General features: G+C 42.4%; 1 protein-coding gene across 1 annotated transcript in view; it reads right to left on the reverse strand.

The window, feature by feature from the left end:
• The window catches only part of LOC140694672 (uncharacterized), a 117577-nt gene that overhangs the window by 90669 nt on the left and 8655 nt on the right, over positions 1 to 18253 (reverse strand). Inside the window, exons 3-5 of the mRNA XM_072957815.1 lie at positions 3259 to 3317; positions 2909 to 3061; positions 2249 to 2372 (exon numbers count right to left, since the gene is read on the reverse strand). The gene's annotated coding sequence lies outside the window, so the exon portion shown is untranslated. The remainder of the gene's footprint in view (positions 1 to 2248; positions 2373 to 2908; positions 3062 to 3258; positions 3318 to 18253) is intronic.

Below are 18253 nucleotides of genomic sequence, written 5' to 3' on the forward strand. Positions count from 1 at the left end.
CTATTGAAAAAGGACAACTTAAAAACAAGAGTGCATTTGCATTTTTCATAAATTGAAAACTGAAAAGCACAAAGACGTCAAGTTTCTAGGGAGACCAATGCAACATATTAATAGTTATTTTCAGAAATTCTAATTTAACAATGAAAACTCTGGAAAGGGAAAATCGTGACTGAGAGCCAACTGCAAACACATGGAGAGCAAAGGCCTAGAAATCACAGTTCCTTTAACTCTGCTCCTAACACAATAGGAGAGGAAATTCCTCACTGAGGGGACAGTGGAATCCCATGCATAAGACAGGATACACAGTACAAACTGCACTAGAATTGGTGGTGAATTTTTTAGAAGAATTCTAAAGTTACAAAATTGCTGAAAAACTATTAAAACACTGACAGAAAGATTAAAACACACAGTCATATATATTATATAGAAACATATGTAGTCTGCTCCCATGTTGCATTTAAATACAAATATATTTGTTCATTTATGGGCACTTATGACTTTATCCCTGGTAGAATATTTCAACTAAAACAAATAATCAATATAACACTCCTTTTGTCAAATCTACTTGATAAGTTACTCTGCTATGTAAACATAATGTGTCTAAGATAGATCTAAAATTAGTGAAAAAGACCTTTGTATGGCTTCTTGAACTATTCTCAAAATTCAAAGCTTAATTTTAAAACAGATCTGAACAGTAATTCTATATTACCTTTCCCGTCGTGAAATGAACAACACAGTCTGTTGTCAAAATTCTGTCCTTACAATGATTCACGAGCACCGTATCCTCACAAAACTGCTGGACAGCAAGGCACTATCCAGACACTGTGACCCAACAAATGAAACACAATGAAGACAGTGACCCTATTCTGGAGGGTTTATAGTCTGTGTCAACACCAGGGTTTTATCTGATTGGTTTGATTTGTTGGCAAAATAAAATCAATCAAGTACTTTCTTCTTTGAGCATTCTATAAGTCATGACTCTGCTGTTAGTGTCATGAGCAGGAAAGACTTAAGCATGACTTGATTAGATCAACTAGCAACAATCATCACTGGAGAGTGAGTAATAAAGAAGTTAACTGATAGCAATGCTTCTCCCTACATGAGACCTAAAATAAATCGACACTGATATCCGAAAAGAAAATGAGAATTTGAGGTCCCCAATAAGAAAAAAATCTAACAAGAAATCAAAAAAGTAAAGATTTTTTCATTAACGTTTCCTGGAAAGATTGGAGCATGGTGGTGTTGAGCTCAGATGCTAGGGAAAAACATGAGGGTCTGAATTCCCACAGCACTGGGTAGCTTTGACACTAATATGTCAGTCAAATTCTCTGCATCTCAGTCTCCGATGCATAGACTGGGGACAACAACCGCACCCATCTCCTAGAACGGTCCTAAGAATTAAGTTATTTTATATATACAAGTTTTAATAAAATACATCAGATATTAAATATTACCCCAAAAGCACAAGGAAAAATGAAAACAGAGATAAATTGGAGTTCATTAAACTTTAAAACTTTGCTTCAAAAAACACCATCCAGAAAGTGAAAAAACAACACTCAGGAGAAAATTTTTTCAAATCATTTATCTGATAAGGAATTTGTGTATCAAAAAAAAAATTCCACAGCTCAACAATAAAAAGGCAACTCAATTAAAAAATGAAAAAATAATCTGAAAAGATATTTTTCAAGGAAAATATACAAATGGCCAATAAGCACAATGAAACGGTGTTCAATAACATTAGCTCTAAAGGAAATCAAGTCAAAACAACTAGGAGAAACCGCTTCACATTCACTACAATAGGTTAAAATCAAAAAAAGATTAACAAGCACTAATGAGGACACAGAGGAAGCAGAGCCCGCAGCCATTGCTGGTGAGGATGTAACACAGTGTGACCACTTTGGAAAACATCCTGGCACGTCAACAGAGAGTTGAACATTTGGCTTCTGAATGATCCAGCAATTCTGCTTCCTGGGCACACAAGTAAGAGAACTGAAAACAAATGTTAACATAAAAACTCCTACAGGAATATTCACCATTACTTTTCGCCATTAATTTTCAGAGCCAAAAAACAGAAACAACCCAAATGACTATCACGTGATGAATGGGTAAATAAAGGGGCCCAGCCATACAGTGAAATATTATTCAGCAAAGCAAAGCATAGAGTACTGACTCAGGCCACAACATGGACAAACATTGAAAACGTTACTCAGTGTGAAAGAAGTCAGTCAAAATAGACGGTTCCACTTACATGAAGTGACTCGATTTGCATGAAATGTTCAGCACAGGCAAATCCACAGAGACAGAAGAGTGGCTCCCTGGGGCTTGGGGAGGATGGGGAAGTTGATAATGTCTGCTTATGCGTACTGGGTTTCCTGTTGGGGGGAAGAAAATATTCTAAGATTGACTGGGATGCACATTTCTGGGCATAGAGTAAAATCCGCTGTACATTTTAATGGGTGATTTGTATTAAAACTGTTAAGAACAAAAGCACCTCGGATTAGTACCTTCCATAGTAAATGCAAATTGCTAACATTTATTACAGGAAGAAGAAACTGCCTTCAGCATGAAAGCAGGAGATCAGCAAATATTAGTTAACCGAAATTGGACAAGAGCATTTCACTTGAAACTGTTGCTGAGTGTACAAGAAATACTCAGACATGACAAGGAAAATCAGTTTGACATCACGAAGAAGCATTCTGCTTCAAATGCAAATCAAGGATTCGGCAAGCCCAGCTGCTACAAATGACCAGAGAAGAAACCTGGTTCTTAAAACAAGCACCAGAGCCAACAAGGAAATGGTGGTGAGGAAAGCAGGCGGCCTAAAATCTGGAACAGTGTGCTACAAATAATTTCTCCACTGAAAATTCAAAAATAAAATGAAAGTGATGTAATGCTGTGTTGAACTCACGTGAATGGGCTTCCTGCAGTGCTTGACAGTTCTGTAACCCCGAATGACTCAGGAGAATCAGCATGGCTCCTGGGAGTCCCCAAGTAACTGCCCATCAGCACGCTGACCACCATCACATCTGCCAGGGTTGAATTGCAGAGAAGAGAGCAACCTCTGAAAGGCACAGGGAATGTTGACAAGGGAATAAAAGGCTGCGGTCAATCCTGGGACAGAGGCCCTGTGAGCAGAGGCCAGAAGGCTGCAGGTGAACTGGAGTGGCCCTGGGGCAGGAAGGGACCACAGGGGAGCATATCTCAATTATCTCCTCTCTCTCCCTCGGGTAGGAGGGATAAAGCCTGCATCCTTCTCACCTGGAACTGTGGGTTCTGGCTGGCGGAAGTCTTACCGACACGGAATGAATTTCTCAAGACTGTGGAAAAAGGAAAGAAAGCGAGAGGGATTAGGGAGCCAAATCCACGAGTCTCTCAAATGCTCCCATATTTATTGTGTATAATCAAAGTAAAAAGTCAATAACAGTTATGAGATAGTAGGCAGGAACTTGGGGAAAGAAGGGATGAGACAGAGATTGTAGACTCCACCATGAGTACTAAGGCTTAGTTTACCTTTAGGGAAGTCATGGGCTGAGGGGAACAAGATACATTTTTTAGACATGTTCATTACAAAGCAGACCACCAGACCAGCCTGGTCCCTGTTTTGGGGATAATAGACTATCTAACACCACGCAGGCCTGGCGTTTATAGCTGAGGGCCTGGGTCATTGCTCTGCAATAAGCAGTGTGCTATCTATAACCTCAAATATGCAAGCAAGGCATTGTCTCTGCTTTTTATGGCAAGGAGACAGGAGTGAGGATGCACAGGTGTTTGCTTTAAAGCAGTTAATAAGCACATTTTTTTTCTTAAAGTTGACAGGCGGCTGCGATGTGTTACAACTTGTTAACTCAATCATGGGCTCCCACATGGAACCATTATGGAGGACATCCTAGGATGAAAAATCCTGGCTCTGGATCTTTTCCTGCCAGCTTCGGCCACTCCAGCAGGGTCTAGACACATCCCTGAATAACGATCCCACAGAACCACCTAAACTCTTAACTCCTGGTGCTTGAAACTTAATTTTAGCTCTACACAACTTAATGTAGAAAAGTTTCAGAAATAAAAGATATTATATTCTTTTTATATCTCATCATAAGACTGATTTTTCTGATTGCTCTAAGCTGCTTCTACATGGTAAAGCACCTAATTCTGCAGGTGAATTCAGTACTTTCCTTTGGGCATAACTAGACAGTCTGGGCTGTCTGACTTCTATTAGTCAAATACCAATACACTTAATTGATTTCTTTGTTCATCAATTTCAGCCTGGAGGTGAGGGTCTATCACTATTTTCCTCAGCCCACCCTCTACTCTTTTCTCATCAGCATCTCAGGCCTCCTGAAAACAAAACAAAGCATTTGTTTCCCTTCATCTACACTTTCCACAAAGGCAACAGGAATCATCATGCCTAGAGAATGAATTCAACACAAATGTTAAAACAAAAATCTATAAACCTGAAGCAACTCCATCTCCGACTCATGATACACAATGACATGAGAGTAAGTGTGTCAGGTACAAAGCATGCGTGAGCCTGACCACCTCATTTCTATTCTTCAAAGGAAGGAAGGTTTTCGTATTTTTTATTATCATTCTTTGTCATTGTTTCTGATTAAGCCAAAAAATTTTTTATGAAATAATTAAGCACTGCAATAACAGATTTTCGCTGTATCAATTACAGAAGGAATTCAGAGGGGATAGGAAAACCCACCTCTGTAAAAAATGCAAAATTCCTTCCCCTGTTAAGAACACGAATACAAAATGCAACAGAATTCAAATTCTTGTGGAGAGGACAAAAGCCACAGAATCAAAGCAAAGTCATTATTATGACTCAATCCAAAATTCACTGGACAAACATGCTCAATGCATTCAAATAATTTTTAAGGCACACTGCAAACCATTCACTTAATTATCTACAGGCTAGAGGAAGAATTTCCCTCTATAACAGACAACATAAATCAATAGGTTGCCCCACCAAACAAGGAACAAACATCAGGTTTTTTGCAGTTCTGATAAATCAGCAAGTTTTAAAGATCAAAATCCAGAAATTTTAAACATTCATTCACACCAGAATGAATCAAGCACTTAAAAAAAATAAATAACCCAAAGAAACTAAACACATTGATCACGTACCTGGATCAATGAGAAATTCTTGTACAGCTGGAAAAAAAGAACAGTCTATAGACTTATACTTGAAAAATAAAACTACTTTTAAAGATAACTGCTAAAACACATTTCATCATTCATGTTGCCTTGAAAAATCTGAGGCACTTGTCTCTGATCAGAAAAGCAATTCTGAGTATTAGTATGTTACAATTCAGTGCCAGTTTGCTTTAGAAGAAAAAAGAAAAGCTACTGTTTCTCATCTTGCACAAAGTTTAAAGAACCTCCCTGCCTCTATCTCCTCCCATTTTCTAAGCTCATGCTCCCCAACCCTTCTGAAACAATTATGAGAACCTCTTATTCCCACCAATATGCCAAATCACAAAAGAGTATCAATTTATTTGTGTAAATATATACCTACACCTTGAACTGGAGGAGAAAGATTTCAGAAGGCTATATGGAACTTATTGCTACATTCCTGAAATCACACACATACACGTTCACAGAGACACAGACATATACAAACTGAATTACTGGGCACTTCACAAGCTAAGGACTTACAACTTCTAGAAGATAACTTTGTAGTTAGTTTAAAATACAAAACGGTCAGCTTTTGAAAGCCTTGAACATTGCAAAATCATCCAAATATCAATGAGATCCAATTAGCCTTCTCTGTAGAATGTAATTCCCCATGATGGCAAAGCAGACCCTAAGAAGTAGTGGATCCAAGACTCGTGTTTTTCACTAGCTATGATCGTTTTAAAACATGTAAACAGATTTAGAAAGGTATGTCCCTATGACATTTATTCTTATTGAGATGGCATATGTATTCAATTGTCTATGCAGAAAATAGGACCCATGATGGTGTTTAAGAAATATTTTGTGTATTGAAATATTTATTTTTAAGTGCAGACAAGGAGGGTGGGTATTACTCCATTGTAGAGCACCTGTTGTGCACGCACATGTTCCTGGCTTCAATCCCCAGTACCTTCATGAAAATAAATAAATACAAGTGCTTACTTAAAAATAAGAATAAATTTATATAAAAAAATAAATGCAGACTAAAAAGCACTGCAATCTAGGAGCCACAATTATAATAAAAAACAAGTGTTTCTATCAAATATTGACTATATGCCAATCACAGAGACAACCACAAATCACACCTGACAACCATCACGTGTGATTCTCAGCAATCCTACTAAGTAGACACGGATGAGAAACCCGGCTCTGCGGATGAGGAGACGGAGCTCGGAGGAGCCGGGGACACTGACCGTCCTGCTCCCCGTGACACCGCATCAGCCCAGGGCAAGCGCTGACAGAGCTGCACTGAGGGGACACCCAGCTGCATGGAACCTTGGGGCACTGGGGAGTCCTAGAAAATACTCAAAAGTGTTCAATGAAAAACCATCTCAAATATATTACTCTGTGCCCCATCCTCTAAACACAGAACATGTCTGGGACCTTTTTGATGCCTCCGTGTCCTTTCTGCCATCATCAGTTACGTGCCCTCTCAGCGCGACCAGTCATGAACTGGACCCCATACGAAGTGCACTCAGATGGAAGAGCTTTAAAAGCTGTTTTATGAAGTTTGTAAGACTCTGTCTATTCCTCACACAGGCGGTCATCCAGCACTACTCACCGGTGCGGATGTACCACCTGAAATCACACCTTTCTGCTTTTTAAAATCCCTTCATGTAATACAGACTTTTAAACAGCAAAGAAGCAGCTCAACCACAGACAGTGGACAGCTTTTCACCAAATGGACTCGAACAGCACATCTGACAACCTGGAAGCCCTTGTCTTCTATTAAACCCACTTCCAGGTACTTCATCATTTTCGGATTGGTGGACTCGGCCTCTGAATGGCCTACTCAGAGAGATCCCATCCTCACATCCGGGGGTGGGAGAGGACCCTGCTGCTGGGAGAAATCAGTGAGGAAGGTGGACATCCTCCAGCCATTTCTGCACGGGTAGAAATGCCACATGCTCAGAAATTATACCGTCAGCACCCCTCGGCTCCCATGGACTGGTTTCACATTAAGCAAACTTATGACACACTGATGCAAGAAAACCAGAAATTTAATTTATTAATGTAACAGGAGATGTGAAACTACAAACCAGATTGAAATATCAGAGTTCAACCATGAGTACAGATTCTCCTCCACGGCCCAATCTCGGGCAGGCAGTCACATGGCAAGCGTGGACAGAAGCAGAGCAGGAAGGGTTTCTAGATTAACTCAATGGACTAAATTTCTGTTATAAGAACAGATCTACTGCCTGGAAAACAATTAATGCCAATCACGGGGCACACTCCATGGACAGTGGCTGAGACACGACTGTGAGCACCTGTATAACTCCACTTTCCCTGTCCTTTCTGGTCTAACTGATGCAGAGGTACAGAGGTCCAGGGATGCAGATACCTGTAAACACCCAAAGCCCATCCCTGGGAGCCTGGAAACCAGATAGCCAGGATTTAAATCCCAGCTCTGCCACTTACTAGCTCTGTTACCTTGGCCAAATTACTTACCCTCTGTGTGCCTCAATTTCCACACTGTAAACCTGGGATAACAATCAAATCTTTCTTACTCACTTGTTGTGAAAATTGGAGGATTCATTTCTGTAAAACTCTCAGAAAAGAATGTAGCACATTTTTGGTGCCCAACAAATTTCAATTTAATAAGAAAGTGATTTACAAGTCTCCCATCTAATCATCTTCTGTGTTTCATGACTATTCTGAGTCCCAAAGGAAATCCTTATTTCCCCTCTTATAAACTCTTGAGGAGCACCCTTCTGTTTCAAGCCACCACCTGTTTAAACTGAGGGGGGATTCCCTCCTCCCCACTCCTCTGGTCCATGGGAGACTGCTTCTCCCTTCACACTCCTGACCACTGGCCCACGGCTAGCCCTCCTCACACTAACAGATTGAGGTGTGAGTCCGGGGAGACAAGCAGGGCATATGAAAGCTTTCCTTCCCCTCCAGTGTTGGCCACCCTTAGGAAGCAGCCGGGATGCTCAGTTCCATGGCAAGACAGTCCTGTGCATTATGGGTCAGAATCTCTCAAGGGAATGCTCGCTGTGGACCAGAGTTACCTGGGACTGCGTAAGTCTCTAATTCTGGGACATAGTGTCATGACACTCACTCTCCCACAGCCCTGAATTTCATGGAGAACGTGGCTTCATCAGTAATAAAGGAGACATTTATCGCCTGCCTGTTCTTCTTTGTCATCTCTCAGTTGGCTGCTGGACACAACATGTGTATAAGTATTGGGTCCCCTTAAGCCCCAACATATATGAAGTAACAAAAATTCTGTGGCTTAACATTGGTTCAGGGCGACTGTGTAAATGTCCTGACTCTGCTGATGCTAAATTATGTGTATAGGAACTATGGAACCTCCTCAAATATCTTTCATCATAAAACCAGCTTTTCTTATTTTCCTGTTTCTCAGTAATTGCCAAAGACTATCAAATGATGGCTTCACACCAAATAGCAGTTAAGATTATGAGCCCTCTTGTCATACACACTGTGCTAAACACTTTACATAATTTCTAATTCTCACAATTCTACAAAGCAGAAATGAGTGTCCCCATCTCACAGACGAGGGAAAAACTCAGAACGAACTGACTCAGGATCACGTAGCTCAGTGGCAGCGCGTGCACGCAAACCCAAGTCAAAACACCACACCCCTTTGTATATGTACCAAATCTCCTACCACCCATTGACACACAGCGGTGGGGATAATACTTAGGGAACTCAGTACACTTTTCAGCTTTAAGGTGCTCCAGAGGCCGCTTCTAGCTCTTTTATAAAATCCCGGCTCACTGGTTTCTAACACTGCAAGAAAAGTCCGATGTTGCAACTGTTTGCACAGGAAGTCTGAAATGTTCACAGCGAGATGATAGAATAAAACTAAGACATAAGCAGAATAATAGTTCCAGGTAGTCAGACATAATGGACATTGTGCTACCCTGAAGCATTAAGCAAAGGAATCAAAAAAAAAAAAAAAACGTTTAAGACTTCCTTTACAAACAGGAAAGTTAAGACTGTAAGAAGGTGCAACAGCGCCACCTATGGCTTAAAAGGCCTTCCTGGTTGCCTGGAAAGGTGCAACACAAAAATTGCCTGTGGATCAGAAACAAGAATCAGATAACTAAAAGCTTATGTAGTACATACTGCTCTCCTAGTCTTCATGTCTTGCACTGTAGCAAAAACCAACAGACCTGTACTAGGCCTATATTCATAAAAGTCATGTCTGTATTTTCCCAACAGGAGGTAATCTAAGTATCTTGCAAAATACTTCTCAAAGAGCCAGGAAATCATAGAAGTGTATTGAAATACAAAAACATTTATTTACATATTAAAACAGCATGAGCTTTTTTCTATTAAAAAAGCTGACATGTCAAATCAATGTTTTGATATTTTAAAACCTATTAAGAGTGCAGAAAAATAAATCAAAATTTTCTTTAATCACAAAAGAGAGAAGCTTATTCCCTGAAAATGATCAATGTGGATTTTTCTAAACTTAATGCTTCTGGTCAGAGTCCTACGAATTTAAATGTCTGAGTGTATAGTTACACGGCAGCATGAACACTGAGTTGTAACAATACACATTCTGTGTAAATAATCTTCAAGGTCGTCTGCTTAAGTCAATTTAACTAGTCCCTGTCTCAATAGAATGATACAGATTTCATTAAAACTTCATACTGCACGCACACACACACACAAAACCCTGAATCCTTGTTACTTTAAGCCATATTCATATATATCCATATTGAATATGCATCAGAAACAAGCCACCCTCTTTAGTATTCACAGTTGATCCTTCTAAACTATCTGTCATTGTGACAGCACATTTTTACTAAGCAGCTCTTGGATGCTTTGTATACAAGGCGTCTACCTCTCACAGTCAGACATGGTAAACGGCATCACTCAAATTTCACAAATGAGGAAATATACTTAAGCCATGGAAACAACGTACATATTTATCATCAGGAAAGAAAAGAGTAAAGATTTTACTTTCAATATGCACTGACAAACTTTTCCTCCATACTAAGACTACATACATAAAACAAATTCAGTCATTGTAAATTATTCTGTCAATAAACACCACTAGAGAAAAACAAGCAACATCATTAGCAATGATTGGACTTTCAAAGCCCACTCCTATTTTGCACTATAATCATTTTTAATGTTTTGTTTTTAGTGCTTACATAGCACTAATATAAAGAAAACATAAACTATTTAAGTCATTACCTGAGAATGCAACATTTGTGAAAATGTACAATTTTAATTTATGCCGCTCTGTCTCACATTCTCACTGGTGTCTCTCCTTTGAAGGCCTCATCAGGCTGAGATCGCCAAAATCGGTCATTTATGGACTCACAGGAGTTCGGGAAACCACTCAACGGGAGGCTGATCAGAGGAGAAATTGAGAATGCATCCTGTGCAGCCTGGGTTCCAGCACCGAGCTAGGCACCGCCAGCTGCGTTTGATTTGGGACAAGCTGCCCACCTCTCAATCCCTCAGCTGCAAAAAGGAGACATTGATACCTACCGTCAAACACCTGCTTTGAAGTAAAACATGAGAAAAACAGTTTAGCCTTTGGTAGGTGTCCACTCACAGCAAGCTTGGTCATTATGATGATGAGGATTACTTTTAATAAGTTAAGCTAGACCAAAAATTAGAAATCACCATAAAGGAGAAACATTTTAACTCAATAAGCATTTCCTTTTGAATGGATTGATAAAAGTTCTAATGATTTTTTTAATAAACCAAATTTTGTCCATTAATTTTAGATTTACCGGTTTATGGACAAGTCTCCAAAAAAAGAATTAGAGGCCTCTAACCTCTGAATACTAAGAAAGTAAAGTTTAAAACAATTATGGGGGAGAGTATACCTCAGTTGAGAGAGTATGTGCTCAGCACGCATGAGGCCCTCAGTTCAGTCCCCAGTAACTCCATTTAAAAACTTTTATTTAAAAAAAAGGAGAATTAAAGGAAAAAGATGGAGGACTACAGAATTTTTTTAGAGAATCCACTCAGATTTAAGATGGGGAAAAAATATCCATTTCTCACAGGAAATCTTGAGAACTATGTAAACCGGATCTGAGTTGTCTAGTCTTTAACATTATTCATGAATTCATATTACCAAGTCTTAAAACTACCTGATAACCCACAGTGGTGATAGTGATCATAAAACCTGCCAATGCGGATCGAACTCCGGCTAGGACTGCTCTGTTCTGACATCTCTGCCCCTGAGGCCTCACCAGGCTGAGAGCACTAAATTTTGTCATTCATGAGCATCTCGTGTAAGTCTTCCACTTGTGCTTCTCAGTCTCCTCTCACCAGCCCCTCTGAGGGAAGCACTGTTATCATCTTCCCCACACGCAGATAAGGTCACTGAGGTACAGAAACTAAACCTGCTCCAGGTCACATCGGCATTAAAGGACGTCTGTATTTCTGCTGTTTTGCGGTTGACAAAGGAATCTGAGATATCAATACAAGATAGACTGTTAAATAATCAAGTCTGTCAGCTCTTCACCTCAAAGAGCAGATACTATAAATTCCTGATGTAGGATGAGGCTGCTGCCACAAAATGACTCAGCTAGAAATTAATATCCAAGATGAAGCAGCGGATACACATAAATATTCATGACTGTCAACTCCTCTCACGGGTCTTGGCCCTTCACTGCCTGAATGGGGGTGAAATCCCCACCCGTGTCTGGGAGGGTAGCGCGGCTCTTCCAAGTCTCACCCAGGCTTCACAGGCTGTTTCCCCCTACAGACTGTCCTAAATGATTAAAAAGCTCACAAGATTTTTACACCAGCCAAAACTGAAAGACATTTCTGCATATGGAGCACTTTCTCAGGCTTAAACCATTTTTGCCTACACTCAGCAAGGGGGAAAAAAGAAACATGACTCTGCAAAGTCTCTTAGCCTTACCACTCACAGGAGTTGAATGGTCTCAGCACAAGATGACCCTTCACATTACAGGATGAGAACAAAATAAAGCCGCCCCAACAACAAGCACTCCCAGAGACAGCGCTCAGCAGTCTTCTGCACACTCACGGTTGTGCAGCCCTCACCACCATCTATTTCCAGAACACTTCATCACCCCAATAGAACACCCCTGTCACTAGCAGTCACTCCACAACCCCCCTCCACCCAGCCCCTTGCAACCATCATCTGCTCTCTGCCACTGCATGAGCCAATTCTGGGCATTTCTAAGATCACTGAAATCAACAATATGTGGCTGTTTGTGTCTGGTTCCTTTCAGTTAACGTGCTGTTATCAAGGCTTTCCCATGTTGAAGTGGTATCAGCATGTCTCTTTTTTTTTGAAAATGTTAAACTTTATTAGAAGGTGGTAAATACTATCAAAAATAGTAGAGTGGGGTATAAGGGATGGGGTTTCAAAGGGAAAAGGCCGGGTTGAGCAGTCAGGGTGGACTACCCAGAGCAGATGGCTTTTTTCATATTCCCCTTTATTTATTTTTTCTTTTTTATTCACTCTTATGTCTGAATAATATTCCACTAAATGGAGATACTACATTTTGTTCTTTCATTCAGCAGCTATATATGGACGAGGTCCAGAAGAATGAGTGTAAGTGGTGGCTAGCAGGGATGGCATTTAAGCAAAGGGCAAGATGTGCTTTCAAAAAAAAAAGTGAACAATCAGAGGCACAAGGAAATTCAGCGCGTTTCTGAGAAAGTGCATGGTTGCTTCAGTAGGACTGCCATGCAGGGCTGTGGGGGATAGTGACAGGAGACACAGTGAGGGAGTCACCTGAGAATATTCCCCACTGCAAGCAGCTCAGCCAATTCTCCTCCCTCATCCTGTGTTTTAGAGACATTTTTGCTAGCTTTTCTCTTATTTCAAGTAACAGTACTTTAGTTACACATCTGATCATCTGCATCAGACCACATTAGCTCCAAGCCACAGAAAATCATTCACTGACCGGAGCAGCTCCAAGACATAACATTGATGGACCAGGGAGTCCTGCAGCATCCCATCCTGCAGGCACAAACCACACATGTTCCCTGGTGATGTCCGGAAAGTAAAATGCATGGAAATATCTCACTGCTGCTGCACGACATCTGCCCACAAATTGCCCCCAAATCATGCTGGCACAGCACTACTCAACCCTCGCACTACCCAAAAAAAAAAAAAAAGAGAGAGAGAGAAAAGAAAAGAAAAGAGAAGAAAAGAAAAGAAAAGAAAAGAAAAGAAAAGAAAAGAAAAGAAAAGAATAAAGCTAAGAAAGCAAATTTAGGCTCTTCCATTGAAAACCAGCAACCATCACTGCCAGTATCTGAGCTGGAATGATCCTGACTTCAAAAACCACTGTGCAGTTACTATTCAAATGTGACAGACATATATGTATTTCACTTAGATGATATTACAATAGGATTTTTCTTTTCAAAATTTCCAGTTGCAACAATAGCACAAGAAAGTTTATGTTTCATTTTTTAAAAAAAATCAATTATTTTCCACTTTGTTAATTTTGAATCTATTATTATTTTATAAAGGGAGCTATGCTGCAGATTATAAACCAAATATCTGGCTTCTGCAAACAAGACCTAAATGACTTCACTATTTCAGAGCAAGCTTTAATGATGCTTTCAAATTGGGGGCGCTCACTAACAGCTCTTTAAATACTGTCAAAGATGTGCTATTATGTAATGCAAAGGGTCTACCTACACATCAACTCAGAAACCAAAGAAACTACACGAAAGCCTTAGTTTATCATTTTAAAATATTCCTATTATTTTGAATATTAAATTTCTTAAAAGATAAGATATTTTTTGAGAAAGACATCAGTTGTATTAAATTTCCTCTCACCAAGAAAGCAATCTTTATCAAGAATTACTACCCCTATGAAAATCCAAAAGACAGGACGTTTCTAGCTAAGTTAACTTACAGATCTCAACACAAGCCTAAATCCTATCTGCTCTCACTTGAACGAGCCCAGCAAAGTCCTGGGCTACTCTGGAACTTAGCTCTTCTGTTCCATATGTTGGCAGAGCTAAGATCATCACACAAGGCAGGGAAGGAGAGAAGAGGTAAGTCCACCTGGCGGCCTCCATCTGTTTACTTCCAGCCACAAGGTGTCGCTAGAGCGACCCCGCTAACAAGCCCTCCACACAAGGAAACCCGGCATCCACTCTGCCCCTGCGGTCCCCAAGCAGTCCCGACGCCCCTCTCCCACTGGTGGCCTCCGAGCCTGTGAATGGTCTTCTAATGACCCTCCCAGTTGGTGACACCCTCCCCCTCTTCCCCGCTACACACACACACACACACACACACACACACACAGCCAAGGCAGCCTTCCCAAAGCACAAATTTGATTACATCTCCCCCACTTCAAACCCATCAGAGGCTCCCTGGTAGAGTTCTAGCCCCACCCCCGACCCTGCTTGTCCATCCTCACCTCAGTACCAGGTCCCCAGTGACCTCAGGGGCCCCGTGACCTGCTGCTACTTCCCACTAGCCTCCAGGCTCATTTTAACTGTTTGTCAAGGAAGTCTTCCTTCCCTCCAACCTCCGCACTTTGGATTAGGTGCCCTGCTGTGTTAATAAAACATTTTAATCTAAGTCAACTTCTGACACTGCTAAGCTCTCAAGAAGCAAGTACATTTTGCTTACTACTGTAGGTCCACCCCGTCTCCCCTAGACACTCAGAATTGCGTGTGTTGTGAATAAAAGAATGAAGGGGTGGGACTCAAAAGGACAGGCAGAGCTGCTCTCCTAAGGGTCACTTCCTGCTGACACCCTTCACTGCCTCTTCTGTGTCAGTTCTAGTAAAAACCAAGCTCCTCCAAAGCCCTCCACCCCTAGGCCCTCTCCAGTGTCCTTCAAAGCAGGGTCACCCACCACCCTGGACCACACAGGGCAGTCTCCCCGAGTCCTCACCCCACAAGCCTCCAGGCCTCTACCCAGGCTGCTCCTGCCACCTGAGTCACCCTCTTGATTCCTTCCCCTGGCTGACTCTTACTCTGTCCTCAGAACTGAATGTAGAGCCAATTTCTTCCAGGAAGTCCTCCCTGATGATGTCCTTTAGCTCTTGGCTGGCTCCATCTACAGCAGCACTGCTTGGCGACCAACTGGTATTTGTCCACCTGCTCTTATGAGACCATGACCTCTTGGAGGCCACGTGGGAAAAAGGAGTGAGGTGACAAGAGGGGTGGGAAGAGCAAACAGGAAAGTCGCAGCTCAAGTCCCAAATTCAAGGATTCTATCTCAGATAAAAAGAATAAACTGTTTCATACGTGTGTCATTTGGCTATGATTTTTGTGGCTCATGGAAAACAAGAGCTTGGTGTTCAAGCCTGAAATCCAAGTTACATGCAAAGAAATGTATATATTCATATCCAAAGGAAACCAGAGCTGCTCAACAACACTTTGCAGTTAAAATCCAAAGGAACTTTGATAAAGGCAATCTCCCTCTCTCTCTTTATTTTTATTTATTTATTTTTTTTTGGTATCATATAGTTTTAGAAGTATTTGTATAACTAAGTGATGGCTACAGCCTATGATTCTGCACTGGAGTGTTTGGGGCTAAGGAAGCCCAGATTACATGCACTGTGTAAATGCAATCACACCAACACAATGACAGGCGCCCTAGTGGCTGAGCTGAAGTTCCAAAGCAGAGAACCTTATGTTGGAAGACAGCTCTCAGTAGAAAGTAAGAAATGAAATGTTCTGTACTCAATCTCATTAGCTTTATGAGCCATTAACAGATAGTATGTCTTGTCTAATGAAACCCCAAAATATATTGTCATCTTCGATTTTCTCCATCTGACTGTTTTATGCTAAATTTGGATATCAAACCCTCACTCCATACGGAAAGCTCAGGCCTTAGCTGCAGCACAGTTACATCCCGTGGAAGAAAGCCGATCAAGGGAGAACAGGAGAGTTTCCCTTCAGAAGCTGCTAAGTGTGGTTTTGCACCTGTATGTCATTTACAACCACGCCATCGTCAAAGGAGTAAGACCTTACATCTGTGGGGCAAAAAGCACTGCGGTGGTTCTGAACCATGAAAGAACACTGAGCTTTGTGCAACAGTCCTGAGGCACTTAAAGCGTACTTTCTCTGAAAGGCTCCGAAACTGACTCACTTCACCATTTCAGGTACAACCGGAATTAGTAGAGAGAACATGCCCTTGAAGTCTGACAAGGCCCTGCTGGAATCCTGCTACAGCATTTACTAGCTGCTAAATGAACCAATTCCTTAAACCTCTGAGGAGGCTTCCCAATCTTCAAAACGGGGCTGCCACCGCCCACTTGGGAGGCATGGATGTGAATGCAACACGCAAGTAGGGCGGCCGACTGGTACGTGACACGGGGCCTGGCTAGTTTCCCTCCGCTGCCCTTCTCCCCCTTTAAACTTGCACTGTTCCCCCTGGTAAGGGTGAAGCCCCAGGAACAGACTGCCCGATTCTTCTGTATATCCCCGGATACATACCTTACCCTTAGGAGGTCAGAAAAACAACTGCCTCCTCCCCAGTCACTATCAATATTCTTAAGAGTCTGGGTTTTTTTAACTCTATGTTTCAGGGAGACTATTCAAGAATTGTTCAACCACCGTTCTCCAGGTTGGCTCCTCTCCCAACGCCCATCCCTTCTTACCTCAAATCTTCTGTCTGATTGCCTTTTGTTCGTGGGAAAGAGAGTCCGCTAGGGTGCGGACTCCCTAGGCCTCCCTCCCTTCATCACAGGAGAGTGTGACTACATTCTCCCAACTCCCCACTCCGACTCCAGCTTCTGAGGAGTTTCCCCTTCTGGACCCTGCAGCCTCTGGATCGTCCCAAGACGCGCACACGTGGCCAAAACCCTCTCTTCAGATTTCTTCCTGGGTGGGCCTGCCCACCCCCCAGAACCTTAAGGATAAATGCCATTGCTCTGAAAATCACAAACGCCGCTGTCTGACACACCAAAGCTGCATGGTCCGGGCTTTCCTCCAAACCAGACACAGCCCTGCCCCCCCTCAGACACAGTCTGCACCTCTTGAGATGAGCTGATCCACTTGCACGGCTGTGAACACCAGCTAAGAATGACGAATCCCAATGTGTATCTCTAGTCCAGCTCCTTCACCTGAGCCCCAGGCTCATAGACACGAGTGCCTCTTGGAAGTCCTAACTTGGATGACAAATGGCATCTTAAAAATGCCATATGTCAAAAAAAAAAGGCCTTATGTCCACCATTTACTCTAGACTTCGATTCCTGGCAGGTACCTCCCAGGCTCCCCATTTTAGTAACAGCCCCAGCACCCACCTAGGTGTTTGAGGTCACATTCAATTTCCACTGTTCCCTCCACCTGGCCCTGCCCTGGAATCAGTCTTGTTATTTCTGTCGCTAAGCCAGTCTCAAGTCTGGTTCTGCAGGGAGCACGATGGAAACCCACAAGCTCACAGCAAGGTGCACTGAGTCACAGTCCTCCGAAGGGAGTTCCCTGGAGGGGGAGGCATCTCCTGCTGCCAGTCACCTCAGAAGGCACTGGATTCTCACAAAGAAGGACCAGAAGAAGGGACTCAAGGATCTCCCGTGATCTGAGGTTTGAAGGGCCCGAGGTCTGGGGGAGCTCCTAGTTAGCTGACACTCCTGTCAGTGAGCAGATGAGGATGGTAGGAACCCAGGCAAGTCTTTTCTCGCTCCGACCCCTTTTCTCTCGGGAGCCACGGGAAAGGCCAGTTTCCAGGGCACAGACCGGCCATCACAGATCCCAGCCTGCATTTGCCAACCCAGACAGCCTAGATTCCTACTTGCGACCCTTACTTCTGTTCTGTTCCCCCCCAGAATGTGATGGACTCTTTCAGAAAGTCTGGACTGTCTCAAGCGAGACCAAGTCAGTGAAGGATGAAGTGTCCACATTTGGACCAGAGCATGAAAGGAGAAACAAGGCCTCATGTCCAGCATGACGGTGGTGGCCAAGCCCTTTCCCTGGGTGAGATGAACCAGGGTCGGGGTGAGAATGCAAGGTCCCTTCACGGCTGACAGGGGTGTTGGAGACTCACTACCGCAAAATAACCACACGGCCGTCAGTGGTGGACATCAGCTGCAACAGACACAGAGTCAGCTATTTACTGCCAAAAAGGGGTAAAAGTAAAGGCCGGTGCAGGGAGGCCTGCACGGCTGCTGAGGCAAACCACAGACCCGGCTCTGAA

Source organism: Vicugna pacos, unplaced genomic scaffold, assembly GCF_048564905.1.
Source record: "Vicugna pacos unplaced genomic scaffold, VicPac4 scaffold_77, whole genome shotgun sequence".
Classification (NCBI taxonomy): Eukaryota; Metazoa; Chordata; class Mammalia; order Artiodactyla; family Camelidae; genus Vicugna; species Vicugna pacos.